At 35.9% G+C, this 8,820-nt stretch overlaps 1 pseudogene; it reads left to right on the plus strand.

Annotated features, from left to right (window-relative positions):
• Window positions 1-3,666: 3,666 nt before the first annotated feature.
• LOC109447381 (ubiquitin-conjugating enzyme E2 G1 pseudogene) lies at window positions 3,667-4,329 on the plus strand (annotated as a pseudogene).
• The last annotated feature ends 4,491 nt before the right edge of the window (window positions 4,330-8,820 follow it).

Genomic DNA, 8,820 nt, shown 5'->3' on the forward strand with positions numbered 1-8,820 from the left:
TTACAGCAACCTTGTTTCTGAGTGAAAAAATAATCGAATCCCAAAAAATTACATACTGTAGAATTTCATTTATATAACAACCTCAAAATATTTTAGAAACAGAGAACAGACTAGCAATTGAAAGGTGTTGGGGGTGGCAGGGAAAGGAGATGGAGGGAGGGAAGTGGGTATGACTATGGAAGGGCAACAGGAGGGATACATGTGGTGATGGAACTGTTATTATCTTAACTGTAGTCGGGAACACACAAACCTACACATGATAAAAATGCATGTGACAGAACTAAACACACACACACACACACACACACACCTCACTTTCAAATAAGTACAAGTAAAAAGGAGGAAACCAGAAGACGATCAGGGATTGTCAATATCCTAGCTGTGATATTGTACTATATAGTAGTGTGTAAGATGATATCACTAGGGAAATCTTCAAATGCACATGAGTCTACAATTATATCAAAATAAAAGTGATATTAAAAACAAAGTAATGAATACTCAAAAAAGTATACAGAAATACATGAACTGAAACATAATCCTTTAAAAATATATTTTATAAAATATTTCCTACTTTTTTATAATTCCTGCCCTCTAGTTTAGTTTGCAGTAGTCTGAACCAGAGAACATCTTAGGAAGGGCTTATAATTTATGTAACAAAATAAATCACAGTAAATAGCATCACAAGATATCATACTAGTGATAAAGAACATGAGATTTGGAGCAGAGTAACTAGGTTTAAATTTGGTCTTTGCTATTTCTTGGTTGTATTATCTTAGGTGAGTTATTTATCCTCTCTAATCTTCAATTTTCATATCAGAAAATGGGGACAACTATAGTATCTAACTCACTTGGTGCTGTGAGAATCAAATGAAAGAATACATGGAAGGAAGGCATTTGGTACAGAGCTGGCACATAGCATATGTTCATTAAACTTAAATATGGCTTACATTTATATTTGTTATGGTGTTTGTTCTGGTGGCAGCACAGGTTGGATATGGATTCTGAATTAGTGTTTAAGGAGGCTCTCTTTCTCTCGCTCTCACACACACACACACACATATATACATACACACACACTATTCAATCAATAAAGGTTAGGTAATTGTGACAAGAAAATTCTTAATTTTTTTTTAATTTTATTTTATTAAATTTATTGGGGTGCCCCTGCATTCTGATTTAATCCATGGGAGGACAAATTTACATATCAAAAGTCAAGTATGAAATGGCACATGGGCTCCCAAATTAATGTATCACATTTCTGATGTATTATTATAATGATGTTTCAAAGAGACTTCTAGATTGGAATTGGGGAAAGTCACATCTGGCTTCACTCCTTGTATATCTTGCATATCAACACTTAACATCCACTTTCACTTAATGCCCACAACACTGTATTGTAGGTAGGTATTGTTATCATTTTACAGATGAGGAAACAGGCTTAGAAAAATTAAGCAATTTGCTCAAGGTCAGAGAGTTAAAATCTAAAAACAAAAACTTAAACACACATCTGGCCCTAAAGCCAATGCTCTTAATTATTCTATAAAACTAAATATCAAATCAGAAATTTATAAATTTTTGTGAATATTTTTCCTCTCTTGACTGTGAGGTGGGTTGCCTCACATAGGCAGTATTTCACAAGACACTAGATGGGCTTCCAAAGTTTAAAACTTGACTTACTATAAAATCAACCATTTGGTAAATGCTACAGGAGAACTAACTTATTTGTACACATATGGGCATGTCTTTTTGTAATGAAGATTTTATTTCTTACAAATTTAGATCCTGACATATTATGCTTGCTCAAAATATACTACCTTATGACGAGCTATGAAAGTTCATTGGTTTCTCATAAGTGTATCAGATTGGTCTAGTGCCTCAAACCCTAATAGGAAGCACAGCGATATCCTAAAACTTATACATGGTTTTGATTTCTAATATTGTCACTGTAATGATAACCTTCCTTGTGCTAAACACATCATATGTCTTGTCTATATGTCTTCTTTCATTTTACTTTTACCACACTTTAAGAAAAGTACTTTTGTTATTCCCATTTAGCAGGTTTAAAAAAATGATGTTTCAAGAAGTCATGAACCTTGCTCAAGGTCACAGGATCTCAGTGTTCAGATGCCAGAGTCAATCCAGGTAGTATCACGCCTTAGCAGTGTTTGGTTTATAACCACTTATGATTTCCTGACTCTTCTGACCTCTCCTCTCCTGCAATTTATTTCACCTCCCTAAGTTTCAGTTTATTCATCTATTAAATTTTAAAGTAATACTTTCCCTAATGAGAATTAAAAGAGATATTGCCTGTAAATCAAAATGTAGAAAGAAATGTAGAATCTTCCCATGTCCGATCACTGCCACCATAATTGCCAAAAGATGTCCTCCAATAGAAAAATATGGACCAGTGAATTGATTCTAAATATATAAAAACAGAAATACAAATAATGCATATTCCTCCTGAGGCTATGAGAAGGAAAGCCAGAATGTTCTCCCTGGCTTGCACAATGCTGGCTCTTTTTTTCTTGGTCCATTCCTACTCCCAGAGCCAGAACACAGGCCAGACAGCTTTGAATGTGAGCATGTGTTCACTCCTCAATCAGTCTCCACAAAGCAGTATATGAGTTTCCAATTGTCTTAGTTAATCCTCTGAACGTGAAGACAATTCCAAAGGAGATGTCATTGGCAGTACATTTTTAAGCCTGGAAGCACTCGCCCTTCTGTCACATCTCTACCATCTGGCAATAAATGCTCTCATGAATCTATGTACACTGTTCTAACAAATATGCCCCCCTCTTTGCACACAAGGAATAATCTGGTAAGTCTGGTGCCAGACAGGAGTACTAATGAACATGGGATATAGGGGATATACAGTTATGCAATGACCCATCAAAGAAGACTGCAGCTTTGGCCCTGCAATGATCCCACAGAACATTGATTAACATAGAGAAATACAAATTACTGCCCACAGATAGTAAAGACAAAGGATGACAGTGAGCAGATTTTTTCCTTATTCCCTCAGAAGTGATCATCTTGTTTCTCACTGCTTCTTGAACAGCCAAAGCCCAGGGTCCCTAGGTCTTTACCATCCATTTTATCTCAAAATTCTCTATACCTTGCCAACCCTCTCTATGTGACAGCTCTGGCTATGACCTTGAAAAACTGTTTCCAGCTGGTGACTAAGGTTTTCTACTAAAGAGCTCTGCCACTATCCAGCACATCTTGGATTCTATATGGAAAACCAATTTAAGTCTGTAACCAATTCAAGTTTTTAAAACCCAGCACCACTCATCTCATTAACTGGCATTATTTTATATACATTTATATACATTCATTCAGGAGCAGGTACAGAATGTTACTCAATAAATTTTGAAGTAATAAATGAATAAATAATAAACTCAAACCTAAGTCCATTTGCTAGTTACTGGCCACTGAAAGTAAACAGTAAAGAAATGTGTTTGTGGACACTTTAGTGAGAAATATGACAAAGGAATAACTTCTGGATTCATTAAGATTTAATGAAAACCTCAATTGAGTTATACTAGTGTTGGTGGTTTACAAACCAAACAAAGAGAATGTACCAATTTGCTGATTATTAATTCACATTAGACGTAAAATGATTTGTTAAACTGCCTTGGAAATATTATTTTTGACTCAGAAATGAAAATGAGTGTATGGCCCCAGGAGGGGCCAGTCCGGGGCTCAGGTGCGGCTGAGGCAGCTGGACCCTTGGGGACAGAAGAGAGCATCTGGGCCCCCCTAGCTAGGAGTCCCCGACTCAGAGTCTGCGCCGCGTGGGCAGGCAGTGGTGGGGGGAGCAGGGGGCTAGAGTACTCTAAGAAACTGGCCCCTGGCTGGAGAGAACTCAACAAAAATCCAGTGGAAGGCTTTTCAGCAGGTTTAGTAAAGGACAATGATCTCTACCGATGGGAAGTCTTTCTTATTGGTCCTCCAGATACACTTTATGAAGGTGGTGTTTTTAAGGCTCATCTCACTTTCCCAAAAGATTATCCCCTCTGGCCTCCTAAAATGATGTTCATTACAGAAATCTGGCATCCAAATGTTGATGAAAATGGTGATGCATGCATTTCTATTCTTCATGAGCCTGGGGAAGATAAATATGGGTATGAAACACCAGCGGAATGCTGGCTCCCCGTTCACACCGTGGAAACCATCATGATTAGTGTTATTTCTGTGCTAGCAGACCCTAAGGGAGACTCGGGTATTAATGTTGATCCTGTGAAAGAATGGAGGGAAAACTGAAATGGAGAATTCAAAAGGAAAGTTGCCCGCTGTATAAGAAAAAGCCACGAGACCGCTTTTGAGTGACATTTGTTGAACAGCTATAACTTCTCTTATTTATTTTAGGGTCTCCAATTGAGAAACATGGCACTGTTTTTTCTGCACTCTACCCACCTACTGCTGGACTTCTGTTGTAACAAGTTAGAAAACAAGTGGCTGGAACTTGGCTGCAATAAAACATGTCAGTATCAATGCTGACAAGAGTCTAACAAGTGCCAACTTACAGATGATTACGTATTTTGAATTCTAATGAACTGTTTTAACCTTCAGAAAGAATTGCAAAGACCCGTGCATAGCACAATATGATCTGGATAATATATATACTGTTCATGTGTATCCACAAATACACCTTGTACCAAATAATGCTTTCTTGTGCTAGAATAAGAATCATGTAAATTCCAAAAAATTTTAGCAGGTTTTCTTTCCCTACTCATTATTTCCTATCGGTTTTAAGAGACTCCTTAAAGCATGTCAGATGAAAAGCAATTAGGATTAAAAGTTTCCATTTAATTTTCTTTAAACCATTGAGGCTTCATTAAACTCTTTTCACTTACTAAACTTTTGTATCTTCTTTGTTTTGACACAGTCCCCTTTGCGTTTATCTCTTCCATCTGCCAGAAAGTTTCCAAATCATTTACATCAAGTACTGAAATACTTAATAAGCAAATACTTGATTTTTAATGATGACTTCGAGGAGTGTTCATCACTAGGTGCTTTGCCCTTTTTGTATTCTAGCTGTACCCATCTCTTGGATTGGATGTAGCAATAACATTTTTTGGTTGTTCAGAGCTCTTGAACTGTCATTATCCCTGAGAACTGAAAAGAGTTGGTTCTGAATTCAACATACTGAAATTTTCCCCAAACTATACAAAATTCTGATTTGGTTTTATTTTTGCTGTCCAGTTACCTAAGGTTAAGATTGGATGAATAAAGCATGCAGCGCTACAGGCTTTCTACTTCTGGATTTGCTATGAAAGATACTGTTTACCCTCGCACCCTTCTCCTTATGAAGTTCATATTTCTTTGCCTCTATTCTTCTATACTGCAGATTTTTCTCACTGTTGTACAACGAAATTGCGATGTATATTTTCATGTAATTTGATTTTGGCATGCTGTCACCTTATGTAGTGAGTTCTTCCAAAATACAATTTTTTCCCAATAATTGTCAAGTTGTTGGCCTTTATTGTATTGAATGAAGGTTATAATGCTGAATGCCAGAGAAGTGCAGTTTAGAAAAACCTCAGGTTGATTCCTTATACAAACAAACTTTTAATACTTGAAAATCACAAGGCCATGTCAATATATATATATTAGGTTCTATTCAGATTCTTATGTGAATCTCAAAGCATTACAGAAGTGTAAATGCTTTGCTATTTGACATACAGATTCTGTCACTGACGTAGTACACTTGGATTATATTAATGTTTGAGCATACGTATACTTCATATCATAAGTTTGCTAAAACAACTTCAGGAAATGGTAAGGTGAGCATGTGCAGTGATAAAGGCAGGCCCAGATTCCTCTCTGTTTGGTGTGAGATTGGGATTGGGAAGTGGTAGTCGTTGGCATATAAGGGATAGAATGTGAGACAGTACCAGGTGGGACATGGTGTTTAATCATGAGAATCAGTGCATCTCTGGGGGGTTTGGAGAAATGCTTTGACAAAAGCGTGAAAGGATTCCTGCAAATAGCCTAGTCCTCTATGAACTTTGCATGTCCTTTTTAAAGAAGTAAAATGGTTGAGGATATAGTCACAATAGTGATTTTTCTAAATCCCAGGCTGTTCTCCACTCTAAAGCGTTACAAAAACCCACAAATGTGTAATGACTGAATGTGAAAATTGTTTGATTTTATTCATTGTAGCCCAATTTTCTTCAAGAACTTTGTGACTTTTTTTCTCAAGGCTCTGTAAAAATTGTTGCCCCAAAGTACCAGTATGGATACCTACCTGGGACTTTGAACACAATCCCTTTACTCTTAAATCAGAAATTGTTCACATGGTGGTTGCTTGTGGCAAAATAGAATCTGAATTTTGCTCTCCTATTGCTATAATTCTGTTCGCAATCTGTTGAGTTAAAACCTGGCAAATGACCTAGTAATTCAGGGACAACTATTCTTGCACTTTAAGTGCCACTTTAATACAGTTACTTTGGTATAACCATGTGTTGTTTAGGGCTAGATCTCGGGGAGAACCAGGAATGAGTGCACCTCTCTTCACAGTTCTTTCCACCTGGTGCCCTTACTTTGCTACATATGGAAATACAGGTCTCGATAGATGTTCTGACTACTTTTCCTCTGTCAGAGGTGTCATCTCTGCCTTTCCCAGTGTTCATTTGACAGTGTGAATTTAAATGCCTCTACATTTGTTATTAAACCACATTCAGGTGACACTGATCCAGGTGGCTTTTGTTCCCCCCCGTGCTTCCCCATTAGCGTGAGGTGACTCCTCTCTGCCTTAGGAAAAGGATTTTTCTCCCTAACCTTGTGCCAACTATCAACATCACATAGTCTTATGGATTACAGAACTGTTGGCTGCTTCCTAAATTTATCCCAAGCTTTTGTAAAGGCTTATAGATTTCAGTCTGCTCATAATAGGATGGATTAACTCAATGGCTTTTTGGCCTCTTTTTGTGAGTTTAAAGTCCACGTGAAGTTGGTTCCTTTGTCATTATAAGGTAATATCTTTGCAAGGTTGTTCCACTAGTTCTGTGATCACTTGGGTGTCATAGTATCTTTAATGACTTTTACTCTTGGTTGTGAAATTGTATTTTATATGCTCACTCACCCTCTACAAATCTTCCCATTTGGGGTTGTGGTGCCCGTGTATCTTTGCCCATCTGGCTTCCAGGTGATGGAATTACTTTGTTTATACTGCCACTTCTCAGCATCTTTGAAATTTGACATAATGTTGCTTCATTCCACTTTTTTGGGTATTTTTTTTTAGTTCTGTAATTTGTTGATTGTATTTAATGATATGAATTCTGCTGTCATGTTTACTGTATTGTAAAGCACCTCTATCATGTGATGGTTGCTCTATAAATCAATAAATGATGACTTAGGAAAAAAAATGAGTGTATGGGATCATGACATAAAAGAATTGTAGGGTCCAAGTTTTAATTTTCTGCCATAACCCAAGAATTAAATCAAAATTCATAGATAATATGTTTTAATCAGTTTTTAATTATTTTTAGTTATTATTAGTTATAATAGTTATTTTTAACCACTGAAAATTTTTGAGGTTTTACAAGGGTTCTTAATCTACATTAAATATAAACATTTGGATTTTAGAACATATTGATGGTTAGAACTATTCAGGAATTCAGTACATGGGCTATTTTGAAATAGGCTATTTTCCCCTTTGGAAAATGGGGAATAATTTTTAAACCAGTTTTCTAAATGGACTCTCATTTATCTAATCTTCTCTGAGCATCTACTTGTGCCAAATACTGTTCTAGATTGTATGCATTTAGCAATGAAAAAAAAAATGTCTCTGTCCTTCTGGAATTTATGTTCTACTGAGTTAGAGAAGCAAAGGCAATTGTTACAAGCAAATTTACCTAGGTTTTCACTCATAATGATTACTTCTTCCTCTTTATATTGTTCATATTCTTTATTCATGTTTTACAAATTGAAATGGCATTATAAATCAGAAATCATATTGTCGTACCATAAAGAACAGAATAGATTTTGAGTGAATTTTTCCTCGATTAGAATGGATCTCTAGTTTAAGAGGCTATTGTGCTTCATTTCACTGGATATGGTGATTTATGTTTAGTTGTGAACCTTAACATTAATAACATTGCCAAACTTAATTGATACCTAATTCTGCTGAATTACATTAACAATCTAGTTCCGACAGCATGGCATTTAACCATGCGCAATTATTTTAAATAGATACGTATTAAATGAAAAAATATATTGCTTGGCTATAAAACACGTTCACATGAGAATAACGAATTTTGTGTGAGTTCATTGCAATTTGACATTTGTTTTGATTGCCTAAAGAGTAATTTGTTCCCTGAATTATTGGCTTATCTTAGCAGTCATGTTTTGAAAATATCACCATCCATTTCAATGTTTATTTATGTGCAAATACATAGAGACTATTATGAGCCCTATATTCTAAAAATCGAATCATTACCTTTCCAACACTTTACTGATAGTTTCAGTGGAGCAAGTTTTGCTAAAATGGCTAAATGTCCACTCCCAAAGGAAAACTAAAGTAATATATCACAGAAGTCCTTCAATATGAAAATATGCATAGTTCATTTAACCCTGTCTTCTCTTTTACACTACAGTATATTATAGACCGTGTTGTTGACTCACTATCTCTTACATTTTTATGTCACACACTTTCTCTCTCAAGGTCTAAAACAATTGGTACCGCTATCAATTAAATATCAAGGTGGTAATGTTTGATTCAAATATTTCTCCAACCAGGAATTTAATGAAAAACGCTTAGATGAGAACAGGGACCATCCTAAAAGAGCACCATTTAAAACTGGGTGTTTTTTAAAG

This window comes from Rhinolophus sinicus, chromosome 15 (genome assembly GCF_057876585.1).
Source record: "Rhinolophus sinicus isolate RSI-liver-muscle chromosome 15, RSI-T2T, whole genome shotgun sequence".
Classification (NCBI taxonomy): Eukaryota; Metazoa; Chordata; class Mammalia; order Chiroptera; family Rhinolophidae; genus Rhinolophus; species Rhinolophus sinicus.